Here is a 14,062-nt window from a genome sequence, read left to right as displayed (position 1 = left end):
TGGCCAATCAGCGTAATAAAATGCAAATATCTGTATAATCAATTAAGGAAATACTTCTGATCTTCTTAAGCCCTGCTCAGATCCTATAGTCTACTCTCGTCCCCACCAATTCTCATGACATTTCTACCCACAGGTGTAGATAATCTACACTTCTCATGTTGTTTTATTATATTTCCTTCAGATTTCAACCATCACATCTGCTTTGCTATTACTTTCCTTAGAACAGAGTTATTTGGGGGTGCTTGGGTGGCTCAGTGGGTTAAGCTGCTGCCTTTGGCTCAGGTCATGATCTCAGAGTCCTGGGATCGAGTCCCTCATTGGGCTCTCTGATCAGCAGCGAGCCTGCTTCCCTTTCTCTCTCTGCCTGCCTGTCTGTCTACTTGTGATCTCTCTTTGTCAAATAAATAAATAAAATCTCAAAAAAAAAAAAAAAAGAACAGAGTTATTTGTGCATGCCTCTGTCTCCCTCCATATATTGTTAACTCCTAGCATACCAACTTGCAACCATTATCACACCCAAAACATTTTAATTGGCACTGTTTTGTAATAAGTGTTCAAAATACATTTGTTAATTTGAATTATTCATTTGCATTTGAAAATCGTAAGAGAAATTCATCACTATATAGCTTTAAAAAAAGATAAGCCTTATCCAGGAAATTCTTCTGATAGAATTTCCAGTTAAGACCGTTTTTTTAATTATACTTTTTATTTTGAGATAGTTTAACTTTGAGGTACATTCACATACAATTACAAGAAATAATACAGAGGTATCTTATGTATACTTTATCCAGTGTCCTTCATTGGTACCACTTTCAAAACTAAGGTCCAACACCCCAACCAAGATCTCAAGATCGATACAATCAAGGTACAAAACAGTGTGGTCACCAGGATTTTTCTTGTTATTCTTCTATGTTCACGCCCACTACCCTCCCACCTCCACTACCTCCTTATCCCCTGACAACCAGTATTTTAAGAATGTTATATAAATGAAAGTATGCCTTTGGGTTTATATGTAACCTGTGGAATAGGCTTTGCTTTTATAAGCATACTTTTCTGGATATATATCCATGTTAATTCTAGTAGTTTGTTCGTTTTTATTGCTGAGTAGAATTCTATACCATGGTATTTTTAACCATTCATCTATTGAAAGACATCTGGATTATTCCCATTTTACATTCCCACCAGCAGTGTATAAGTCATCCAGTTTCTCCATATCCTTGCCAGAATTTGGTGTCATTGATATTTATTTTTAATTTTAGCAATTTTGTTAGGTTTTAGTGTAAACTCATTGTGCTTTTTTTAACTCCCATTTCCCTTCCCTAATGGCAAATGACATCAAACATCTTTTCATGTACTTATTTGCCACTTGTGTATCCTCATTGACAAAATATCTCATCATGTCTTTTGCCCATCTTCTAATGGAATTGTTTGTTTTTGTTTGTTTGTTACTGTTGAAATTGGAAAGTTCCTGATATATTCTAAATAATAGTCCTTTGTTAAATATATAATTTGCAAATGTTTTCTCACAGTCTTCCCAGTCTGTAGCAAGTCCTTTCATTATGTTAGCAAAATCTTCTGAAGAGCAAGAGTCTTTAGGTTTGAAGCCCAATTTATCATTTTTTCCTATTAAGGATTGTGCTTTTGAAGCCTAGTCTAAGATTTTTTTTGTCTAGCCTTAGATCCTAAAAATTTTCTTCAATTTTCTCATGTTTTATAGTTTTATATTTTAAAGTTAAGTCCATGATACATTTTTGAGTTAATTTTTTGCATAAGGTATGAGATGTTGGTCAAAATTTACTTATTTATTTATTTATTTATTTATTTATTTAATCTATGAATGTCCAGTTGTTCCAGCACCATGTTTTAAAATCCCATCTTTTTCTCCACTGAATGGGTTTTTCATCATTGTCAAAATTCATTTGGTCATATTTGCATGGGCCTATTCCCATCTTTTCTGTTCTTTTCCTTTGATGTATATGTCCATTCTTCTGCCAATATAATGCAGTCTTGGTTACTATAGCTCTGTAAAAGTCTTAAAATTGGGTAGAGTGATTCTTCCTTCCTTATATTTCTTTTTCAAAATTTCTTTATTCTAGAATCAGAAGATGACAGTGACACAGGAGGACCCTAGGCTTGTCTTGTCCCATGAACACAACTAAATAACTATCAAATCATCCTAAATACACCAGAAATCAAACTGAAGACCCACAGAACAAACTCCACAACTAAAGAGAGACAGGGGAACACACTGAAGAAGGTACAAAGTATGGAGATGTGATCTTTAACAAAGGAGGGGAGGGATTTGTGCTTTCAGAGTAGGGTGAGAGAGAGAGGAACACTCAGGGGAACACACAAGGAAAGCCTGTCTCCAAAGACATTGGCTTGGAAAATGACAGGGGCTGAATTTCATGAGTTCTTGCAAACAGAAGGGTTTAAAGCCTAGAGTTTTAAAGGTCATTTTTTAGAGTTTTAAAGCTCCATTTTGGGATGGAGCCATGGTGGCAATGACCTGCTCCTGGAGAGAAGGCAGGCAAACAACCTAGGAGCAGAGAGTGTGGAAATAGCAATCTAAAGAATGCCTGGAGCATATGTTTGCTCTTCTCAAGGCAGTCCCTAAGAGGCAGTGTTCAAGGGGAAGCATCCCCAGGAAGAAAGGAACTGCCAAGCTCCATTTCCTTTCTCCAGGCTACAACACAGACATGGAGCCACCTGAGGAAAGTAGCTAGTCTTGGACACTGGCTGCCTAACTTGCTTACACAAAGCCTACTCCCCACTGTGTTCTGGCAGTCTGCCTTGTTAGTCAAGCTTGCCTCACTCCCAGGACAGCAGGACCCTCCCCCAAAACACCAGCACATACCCTCCCTACACCACATCTCTTGGCCACACCTGCTCTGCACGGCTCAGTTCTGGTGGAGTTGGTATCAGGACTCACTTCACAAGGAGACCAGAGTACACCTAGTTAAAACCCAACACATTCAGGCCAGGAGCCAAGCACTGCCCACAGCAGGCAAGGAGAGCCTCTGAAGATGACTGGCCTGAAGGACAGATAACCAAAACATAACAGCAGAGCTTGCACAGCAAACACCAAGACCCTAGACATTATATTGCCTCTTTTTCACTAGGCCATTATTTCAAGAGAATGAGACATAACTAGCTTTTCTAAAACACAGCAGAAGGCAGAGATTTAAACAAAAAGCCAAGAGGAGGCATTTGTCCCAAATGAAAGAACAAGACAAGGCCACGGCCAGGGATCTAAGCAAAACAGATATAAGTAACATGCCTGATGGAGAACTTTATTTATTTTTAAAGATTTATTTATTTCAGAGACAGAGCAACACACTACAAGCAGGGGGAGGAGCAGAGGGAGAAAAATTCAAGCAGACTCCACGGTGAGCACGGACGTGGACATGGGGCCATCTCAGGACCCTGAGATCATGACCTGAGTTGAAATTAAGAGTCAGATGCTTACTGGCTGAGCCAACCAGGCACCCCAATGGAGAATTTAAAGTAATGATCATAAGAATATTCACTAGGTTTGAGAAAAGAGTGAGACACTAGTGAGACCCTTACCACAGAGGTAAAAGAGTTAAAAAAAGAATGAGTCAGAGATGAAGAATGTAATAAATGAGTTTGGAAGCAGGTTTGATGCAATGAACAGCAGGCTGGAGAAGCAGAGGAACAAATTAGTGATCTAGAAGACAAAATAATGGAAAATAATGAAGCTGAACAAAAGAAGAAGAATTGTGCAACTGAGAATAAATTTAGGGAGCTCACTAACTCTATCAAACAAAGAAACATTCAGATTATAGGAGTCCCAGCAGAAGAGAGAAAAGAGTACAAAAAATTTATTTTAAGAAATAATAGCAGAAAATTTCCTTAATCTCAGGAAGGAAACAAACAACCAGATTTAGGAGGCACAGAGAATTCCTATCAAAATCAACAGAAGCAGGCCAACAGTAAGACATATCGTAATTAAATGTGCAAAATATAATGATAAAGAAAAAAATCTTAAAAGCAAGAAGAGAAAGGAATCTTTAACTTACAAGGGAAAACTCAAAACGGTAGCTGGAGATTTCTCAACAGAAAATTGTCCAGCCCTGGGCACCTGGGTGGCTCAGTTGGTTAGGTGACTGCCTTCAGCTCAGATTGTGATCCTGGAGTCCTGGGATTAAATCCCACATCAGGCTACCTGCTTGGCAGGGAGTCTGCTTCTCCCTCTGACTCTCCCTTCCTCTCATGCCTCTCTCTCTCTCATTCTTTCTCTCTCTCCCAAATGGATACATAAAATCTTTAGAAAGAAAGAAAGAAAGGAAGAAATTCGTCAAACCAGGAGGGAGTAGCATGATATATTCAAAGTACTAAATGGGAAAAATTTGCAGGCAAGAATATTCTATCTAGCAAAGCTATCATTCAGAATAAGAGAGATAAAGAATTTCTCAGACAAACAAAACATAAAGAAGTTTATGACCACTAAACCAGCCCTGCAAGAAATATTAAAGGGGACTCTGAGCACAAAAGAGAGATAAAAAGTGACAAAGAAAAGAAAGGATTAGAGAAAAGCTTCAGAAACAATGACCAAACAAATAATAAAATGGCACTAAATACATATCCATCAATAATTACATTGAATGTAAATGGACTAAATATATCAATCAAAGCAATAGGATGTCAGAATAGATAAACAAACAAGACCCATCTAAAGGTTGCCTATAAGAGACTCATTTTAGACTTAAAGCCTCCTGAATATTAAAAGTGAGGGGACAGGGAAACATTTTTCATGCAAATAGATGTCAAAAGAAAGCTAGAGCAGCAATACTTCTATAAGAAAAACGAGACTTTAAAACAAATACTAAAAAAGAAACAAAGAACACTGTATAATCATAAAGGGTACAACCCAACAAGATATAACAATTGCAAATATTTGCACAGCCAACATGGGAGCACCCAAATACATAAAATGGGTAATAACAAAAATAAAGAAAATAAATGATAAAATAATAATAATAATAAAATAATAAATGATAATAAATAAATGACAAATAAATAAATAAATTATAAAAACATAGTAATAGCAGGGGACTTGAAAAGCTTACAGCAATGGACAAATCATTGAAACGGAAAATCAGTAAGGAAACAAAGCTTTGAATAACACACTGGACCAGATGGATTTAACAGGTATATACAGAAAATCTCATCCTAAAACATCAGAATACACATTCTTTACAACTCTCCAGAATAGAGCACATACTAGGTCACAAATAAGGCCTCAACAAGTATAAAACACTCAAAGCCATACTATGTACCTTTTCTGACCACAGCACTATGAAACCAGAAGTCAACCACAAGACAGAAATTTGGAAGGACAACAAATACATGGAGATTAAAAAACAGTCTACTAAATAATGAATGGATCAGCCAGAAAATCAAAGAAAATATATGGGAAAAAGTGGAAATGAAAACACAATGATCCAAAACCTTTGGGATATAGCAAGAGTGGTCCTAAGAGGGAAGTATACAGCCTACCTTAAGAAGCAAGAAAAATCTTATATATACAACCTAGTCCTACACCTAAAGGAGCTAGAAAAATAATACACAAAGCCTGAAGCCATAAGAAGGAAGGAAATAACAAAGATTAGATCAGAAATAAATCATTTAGAAATTAAACAACAACAATAGAACAGATCAATAAAACCATTATTGGTTTTTTGAAAAAAAAAACATTATTGGTTCTTTGAAAAAATAAAATTGATAAACCTCTAGCCAGATTTATCAAAAAGAAAAGACAAAGGCCCCAAATAAATAAAATCATAAATGAGAGCAGAGAAACAATAACCAACACCACAGAAATACAAACAATTGTAAGAGAATATTATGAAAATAACTACATGACAACAAATTGGACAACCTAGAAGAAATGGACACATTTCTAGAAACATAGATACTACCAAAACTGGAAGAAGAAGAAATAGAAAATTCGAACTGATCAATAACTAGCAAAGAAACAGAATCACTAATCAAAAAACTCCCAAAAAACCAAAAATTCCAGGGTCAGATGGTTTCACAAGCAAATTCTAGCACACAAAGAGGAGTTAATACGCATTGTTTCCAAACTATTCTAGAAAAATAGAAAAGGAAGAAAAACTTCCAAATTCATTCTATGTGGCCAGCATTATCCTGACACCAAAACCAGATAAAGACTTCACTAAAATTGAACTACAGGCCAATATCCCTGATGAACATGTATGCAAAAATTCTCAATAAAATACTAGCAAAGAGAATCCAACAATACATGAAAAGAATCATTCACCAAGATCAAATGAGATTTACTCCCATGTTGCAAGGGTGATTCAGTATTCACAAATCAATCACTATGATGCACCACTTTAATAATAGAAAGAATAAGAACCATTTGATCATTTCAATAGATGTTGAATAAGCATTTGACAAAGTAAAATATCCACTCATGATAAAGTTGGTTTAGAGGGAACATACCTGAACATAATAAAGGCCATCTATGAAAAACCCACAGCTAATATCATCCTTAATGGGGGAAAGCTGAGAGTTTTTCCTCATGGTCAGGAACAAGACAGGGATGTTCACTCTTAGCATTACTTAACATAGTACCAGAAGTACTAGCTACAGCCATCAGAAAACACAAAGAAATAAAAGGCATCTAGATTGGTAAGGAAAAAGACAGACTTTCACCCTTTGGAGATGACATGATTGTCTATGCAGAAAACCCAAAGGATTCCACCAAAAAATGGATAGAACTGATAAAGAAACTCAATGAAGTCTCAGGATACAAAATCAATGTACAGAAATCAGTTGCATTTCTATATATCAATAATGAAGCAACAGAAAGAGAAATTAAGGAATCAATCCCATTAACAATTACTCTAAAAACAGTAATACATGTAGAAATAAACCTAACCAAAGAAATGAAAGATCTGTACTCTGAAAACTATGAAGCTCTAATTAACAGAACTGAAAAGAACAAAAAGAAATGGAAAAGCATTCTATGCTCATGGATTGGAAAAAATATTGTCAAAATATCTACACTACCCAAAGTAATCTACATATTCGATGAAATCTCTATCAAAATGCCACTAGCATTTTTCAAAGAACTAGAACAAATGATCTTAAAATTTGTATGGAACTACAAAAGACTCTAAAGAGCCAAAGAAACCTTGAAAAGGAAAAAGCAAAGCTGGAGGCATCATAATTTTGGATTTTGAATTATATTATAAAGCTCTGGTGATCAAGAAAATATGGCACTGGCACAAAAATAGAACCATGGATCAATAGAACTAAATCGAAAACCCAGAAAGGAAGCCAGAACTATATGGTCAATTAATCTTCAAACAAAGCAGGAAAGAATATCCAATGGAAAAAGGACAGTCTCTTCAACAAATGTGTTGGGAATACTGGAAAGGAACATGCAAAAGAATTAAACCAGATCACTTTCTTACACCATACACAAAAATAAATTCAAAATGGATTAAAGACTTAAATATGAGGCCTGAAACTTTCAAAGTCCTAGAGGAGAAGACAGGCAGCAATCTATTTGACATCAGCCATAAACTTCCTTCTAGGTATGTCTCCAGAGGCAAGAGAAATAAAAGCAAAAATAAACTATTGAGTCTCCATCAAAATAAAAACCTTCTACACAGCAAAGGAAACAATCAACAAAACTAGAAGGCAGCCTTCAGAATGGGAGGAGATATTTACAAATGACATATCTGATAAACAGTTAGTTTCCAAAATACAAGAAGAAGTTATAGAACTCAACACTACCCCCAAAATAATCCAATTAACAAATGGGCAGAATACATGAATAGACATTTTTCCTAAGAAGACATACCCATGGTGAGGAGACACATAAAAAGATGCTCAACATCACTCATCATCAGAGAAAAACAAATCAAAACTACAATGAAATATCACTGCAAATCTGTCAGAGTGGCTAAAACAAGAAAACGTAAGAAACAATTGTTGGCAAGGATGTGGAAAAAAAAGGAACACTCTCACACCATGGTGGGAATGCAGTCTGGTGCAACAACTGTGGAAAGCAGTATGAGGAGTCCTCAAAAAGTTAAAACAGAACTACCTTATGACCCAGCAATAGCCCTAATAAGTATTTACCTCAAAGATACAAATATACTGATCTGAAGGGGCATCTGTCCTTCAATGTTTATAGCACCAATGTCCACAAGAGCCAAACTAAGGAAGGAACCCAGATTTCCATCGACAGATGAAAGAATAAAGAAGCTGTGGTATAGTGCTCACTTCAGCAGCACACATACTAAAATTAGAATGATGTAGAGAAGATAAACATGGCCCCTACACAAGGATGATGTGCAAATCCATGAAGTGTTTCATATTTGTGTAGTTTTACTCACATGTGGAATATAAGAAATGTGCAAAGGATCATAAGGGAAGGGAGGAAAAACTGAATGGGAAGAAATCAGAGAGTGAGATAAACCGTGAGAGAGACTCTTAACCCTGGGAAACAAACTGAGGGCTGCTGAAGGGGAGATTAGTGAGGGGATGGAGTTACAGGGTGTTGTGTATTAAGGAGGGCACGTGATGTGATGTGATGAGCACCTGGTATTATACACAACTGATGCATCATTGAACACTACACCTGAAACTAATGATGTCTTATATGTTGCCTAATTGAATTTTTAAAAAAGAAGTGATACATATGGTGGCATATTACTCAACCTTAAAAAAAAAAGGAATGACATCTTGCCATTTTGCAATGATGTAGATGGAGCTAGAGAGGATAACGCTAAGGAAATAAGTCAGAGAATGACACATACCATACAATTTCATTCATATATGGATTTTAAGAAACAAAAGGGATGAGCGAAAGGGGAAAAAAAAGAATAGAGAGGCAAACCAAGAAACATATTCTTAACTATGGACAACAAACTGATGGTCACCAGAGGGGAGGTGGGCAGTGGGGCAGGTTAAATAGGTGTTGGGCATGAAGGAGGGCGCTTGCTGTGATGAGCACTGGGTGCTGTAGGAAGTGTTGCATCAGTATATTGTACACTTGAAACTAATATTACACGGTATGTTAACTAACTGGAATTTAACAACAACTTTAAGAAAAAGGAATGGGGGCACCTGGGTGGCTCAGTGGGTTAAAGCCTCTGCCATTGGCTCAGGTCATGATCCCGGGGTCCTGGGATCAAGCCCCGCATCAGTCTCTCTGCTCAGTGGAGAGCCTGCTTCCCCCTCTCTTTCTCTGTCTTCCTCTCTGTCTATTTGTGATCTTTGTCTGTCAAATAAATAAATAAAATCTTTAAAAAAAAGAAAAAGAAAAAAGAAAAAGGAATGAATCAAACGTAGGAGTATATAAAGACAATAGACCTACAATATGTTGCTAAATTTGGGTTGAAATTTTAGACTACTATAGGTAAAAAAAACCCATTTGTCAGTGATCTTTTGATAATTCCTAAAATGAAATCTAAGTATGACTTGATTTAATGAAATCTAGATATTATTTGACTTGAACTGAGTTCTCTTTCAAAAACAACATTTTTTAAAGAGTGCCACTGAAATTGAAAAGATGAGCAAAGACTGCTTTCATAGCAACATTTAGAATTTCTTGTGAAAAGCATCTTTATTTCCTATAAGTATGTAAATTTATATATGAAATTTAAATAAAATGTCAACTTGAAAAAACTTGCTTTATTCTAGTTCTTTGCATACTATGAATTTTAGAATGATATTGTCAATATCTACAAAAAAAAAAAAAAAAGGAAGAAGAAAACAACAACCTTGCTGGAATTTTGATAGGAATTACATTAAAATTTCCAATCCACAAACAAACAAACAAAATGTCTCTACTTACTTAGTTGCTTTTTTTTCCCTTTCATCAGCCTGATATAGTTTTCCACCTACAAGTCCTTTTTGTTAGATAAATACCTAAGTATATAATTTGGGGGGTGAGTGTCAATGAAATTATACTATAATTTGAGGGACCCCGTGCTCACTTCTAATATGTGGAAATATGACTGATATTTATCTTATTGGCTGTGACCTGTTGAACACCCTCATTATTTCTAGGAGATTTTTTGTTTTTGTTTTGTTTTTAAGATCTTATTTATTTGACAGACAGAGATCTCAGGTAGGCGGAGAAGCAGCCAGAGAGAGAGGAAGGGAAGCAGGGTCCCTGCTGAGCAGAGAGCCTGATGTGGGACTCAATCCCAGGACCCTGGGATCATGACCTGAGCTGAAGGCAGAGGCTTTAACCCACTGAGCCACCCAGGTGCCCCTTTCTTGGAGTTTTTTGTAGGTTCCTTATTTCCTATGCAGACAATCATGTCTTCTGAAAATAGGGACAATTGTATTCCTCTCAGTTCTGTATTGTTTTTATTTTGCTTTTTAACTTTCTTACACTAGCTAGAATATCCAACATTATGTTGAATTAGTGTGGTAAGAGTAGACGTCCTTGCTACCTTCCTGATCTTAGAAGAGAAGATTCAGTTCTGTACTGTTAAGTATAAGGTTAGCCATGCTAAGTTCGTTTCCTTGTTGTTTTTTAGATGATCATCATCAAGTTGAGAAGGTTCTCTATATAGTTACTTTTCTGACAGTTTTATCAGGAATTGGCATTGCATTTTTTTCTAATTATTTTTCTGTATTAATGGATCATACAACTTTTCTTCTTTCTCCTTCATATGGTAGATTATATTTTATTTTTACATTTGAGTCATCATTGCATCTCTGGAATAAACCTTGCTTGGTCATGATGTAGAATTCTTTTTATATATTGCTGAAACCTATCTGCAAATGTTTTTAAGGATTTTTGTGTTGATTTTCATGAAGAATATTGATCTGTAGTTGTTTTTTTGTTTTGTTTAGTTTTGTTTATATTGTCATCTGGTTTTGGTATCAAGGTAATACTAGCTTCATAAAATGAATTCCTTTCTATTTTTTTAGAAAAGACTGTGCAAAATTGGTGTTATTACCTCTTTAAACTCTGGTAGGATTTTCCAGTGAAACCATCGGGCATGAAGATTTCTATTTGGGTTATTTTTAAAGTAATGAATTATATTTTCTTATTGGTTAGCACTATACAGCTTTAGCTCTGTCACACAAATTTTAATATGCTGTATTTTTATTTTGAGTTCCATGTATTTTTTGAGTCAACTCCTTTGATTCATGAATTATTAACAAGTATGTTTAGTTTCCAAATGTTTAGGGATTTTTCTATTATCTCTCCATTGCTCATTTCTGGTTTGATTCCACTGTGGTCAGAGAACACCTTCTGTATAATCCAGTTCTTTTAACTGATGAAGTTTGTTTCTAGGTGACTGGTATCTAATGCTCCAAGTCTGGGTATAAGAGATAAAAAGAAAACCAGAGACAGACACCACTGTGTTCTTCCTCAGGTCCTGTGTCCTTAGCCAGTCCACCTTCTTCCAGAAGAGGAAGGCAAAGCCTTGTTTTATCAAGGCATTTGGCTAGCTATTTGGTTGTGGTAGTGGCGGAAATGGTGGCTGTTAGCATATGGCCGAAGTAAAATATGTGAGTGTGTGTTTGTGTTGGGTCATACCACTTAATAAATTCCTACATAAATCTATATGTATGAATAAAGAACTCATAGGAAAGTAATCAAAGAACAGCATATTTTGAGAAAATATAATTAAAAAGAAAATTTCAGGATAGATGAAAAACTAGAAGTATGTGACTGAAAAAAAATCAAAAACAGAAATGCAGATCAATATTACTAGCATTAAAAAAATATTTCTACAAAGGAATCATATAGCGTTAAAAGTACATAATCATGTATATAGAGTGTTTATTTTTGTAAGGGCCTATTTAGCCAGAGCGCCTCCACCTTGGTTGAACAGCCATTTTGTTGTTTATGCAGTAAAACTTAAACTAACCCTGTCCCCCCACCCCCCCCATGGAACTTACTTAAAAGCAAGTTGGGGAAGCCAGTAAAATATGGTCGACCAGTTCCTGATAACAGAGCCCAAATACAAGGATGGGTCAGGTCAGGTGGAGACAACAGAGCCCAAATGCAGGGATGAGTCAGGTCAGGTGGAGACGTCCAATCAGTGGAGTATGCACGTTGTCTCCCTAGCTACCAAGGAGTGTGGGCCCCGCCTTTTGGGCACCTTTTGGGGGCCAATTCTGACCAAGGAGATAGACTAGTTCAAATAGCTACTATGGGGTGAATTGTAATTCAGTTGGCCACCCGTGTGTGACCTAGCATGACTGTGCAGCTTTCTCTGTGTGTTGTAATCTCATTGGCCACCTGTGTGTGGCCAGGCCCAACCACATGGCCTTTGCTCTATAAAAGTTAGTCTGTGAGCCTGGGGGTGGTGGCCCTCTCTGTAAGAGGTGGCCCCGAACTGTCAGTTTGGTTCTCGATGCTTGGCACGAAATAAAGCTTTGCTTGACTTTCACTTTGTATCTCTTTTGATTATGGACCTAACATTTATAAATATTTATGAGGAGGTCAGTGAGATTTGAACACACAGAAGAGGAAGCATACATAGGTAATTATTAAACTTTGTAATAATTTAAACAGAAATTAAACAATAATTTTCTAGATGAAGTCTTTGAATATTTATTGTGTCACATGTTTACTACACACTAGATATCTGATTGGAACTTAAATTAGGCACATTTGATAGGAAGAAATTTTACAGCAATGATACAGTAACTTCCTTTAAGACAAGAAATAGCCATCCGGGTTCCTGGTGCCAAGAAACACATTGCCAATATGGCAGTAAACAAGCTTATATATTTCCTCCAGCACCTACATGATCATTTACAAATAAATAACATGATTATGCCCTTTCATATAAACTTCATATTCATTGTGAAGTAAGCTAAAGAGTAGTGAAGTTCTATATCCCCTTTCAGCAAGATCTCTCAGCCTCCCCCGAGGTCAGCAAACTTTCTCTGAAATGCCAGATAAAGCAAAATATCCCAGGCTTTGTAGGCCACAGGATCTCTGTTGCAACAATCTGACATTGCATTTGTCAGGAAGGAAAAACTTGCCTCAACCCTCTTAAATTTGTACTTCCGGGCCGCAAATTAAACTGACAAAAGACCGATTAGCAAGAGAAAATACAAGGTTAATTCTTTTAGTTCACAGGACAGCTCACAGAAAATGTGGCTGGAAGAGGAGGTTAGAATTTGGGGCCTCTATACCATCTTAATGTGGGAAAAGGTGGAGGAGAAAGAATACTTATAGGAAAACAAATCACTCGGGAAAGGTAAATGGACCCTTAGGAAAATAGATAGGAGATATGATAGTTTTGTAACAGCTTCTTTTTAGGCAATTTCTTATCCCAGTACTGACTTCTCATCTCCTTGATAGGAGTCATCTTCCTTGGTTATGAAATTCTGGGGAAGGGAGTTATAACAGTTGAATTCTTTGGGGAGGTTTTGCTTTTAGGCAGGTAAGGGGAGTTCAGACAAAGCCTTTTTGGCATCTTTTAACTCTCAAATGTCTGCAGCTCAAAATAATCCTTACGTCACAGTAGTGTATCCTGGAGCCCTTCACAGTGTTATTGTGAAAGCAGTCATAGACAATATATAAATGAACGGGGAAGGCCATGTTCCAATATATCTTTACTTGCAAAAACAGGCACCAGCCGGGGGGGGGGGGGGTACGGTTTGCAGAGCCCCACTGTAGATTTTCTCTATAATTTCAGATACACACATTAAATATAGACAATAGTTAAGTAGTTAACTTCAGTTAGTAATAGTTCAAAGATTAATTTTGTTAACAGTGAAGGTGACTTAATTTCCTTAATTTCCTTTCATCATTTGTCAAGAGGCTCTAATATTGTATTTCCACAGTATTTATAATGCTGTTTTTGAAAAAGGGAACAATGGCATAAAATGCTTAGAGAATTGGGTAATAATTTTCTACGTGAAAAAAAGTGACTTTGAAAACAGACATAGCTCAGATTTCTGGCTCTGTCAGTTGTAGGTCCAGGGGAAATGATGTCTGCCAGCCTTAGTTTCTTCATTTATAAAAGAAAAAGAACAATACATATTTCATAGGGTTATTGTGAATATTAAA

The 14,062-nt window shown here is 36.3% G+C and overlaps 1 non-coding gene across 1 annotated transcript; it reads left to right on the top strand.

Annotated features, from left to right (window-relative positions):
* The first annotated feature begins 8,278 nt into the window (after nucleotides 1-8,278).
* On the top strand, nucleotides 8,279-8,385 carry LOC131822890 (U6 spliceosomal RNA). Its single transcript, XR_009350372.1, has one exon. It is a non-coding gene; the product is annotated as a U6 spliceosomal RNA (small nuclear RNA).
* The last annotated feature ends 5,677 nt before the right edge of the window (nucleotides 8,386-14,062 follow it).

The sequence above is a fragment of the Mustela lutreola genome, chromosome 1, assembly GCF_030435805.1.
Source record: "Mustela lutreola isolate mMusLut2 chromosome 1, mMusLut2.pri, whole genome shotgun sequence".
Lineage (NCBI taxonomy): Eukaryota > Metazoa > Chordata > Mammalia > Carnivora > Mustelidae > Mustela > Mustela lutreola.
Note: the sequence above shows the minus strand (reverse complement) of the source record. Positions and strands in the feature narration are given on the sequence as shown.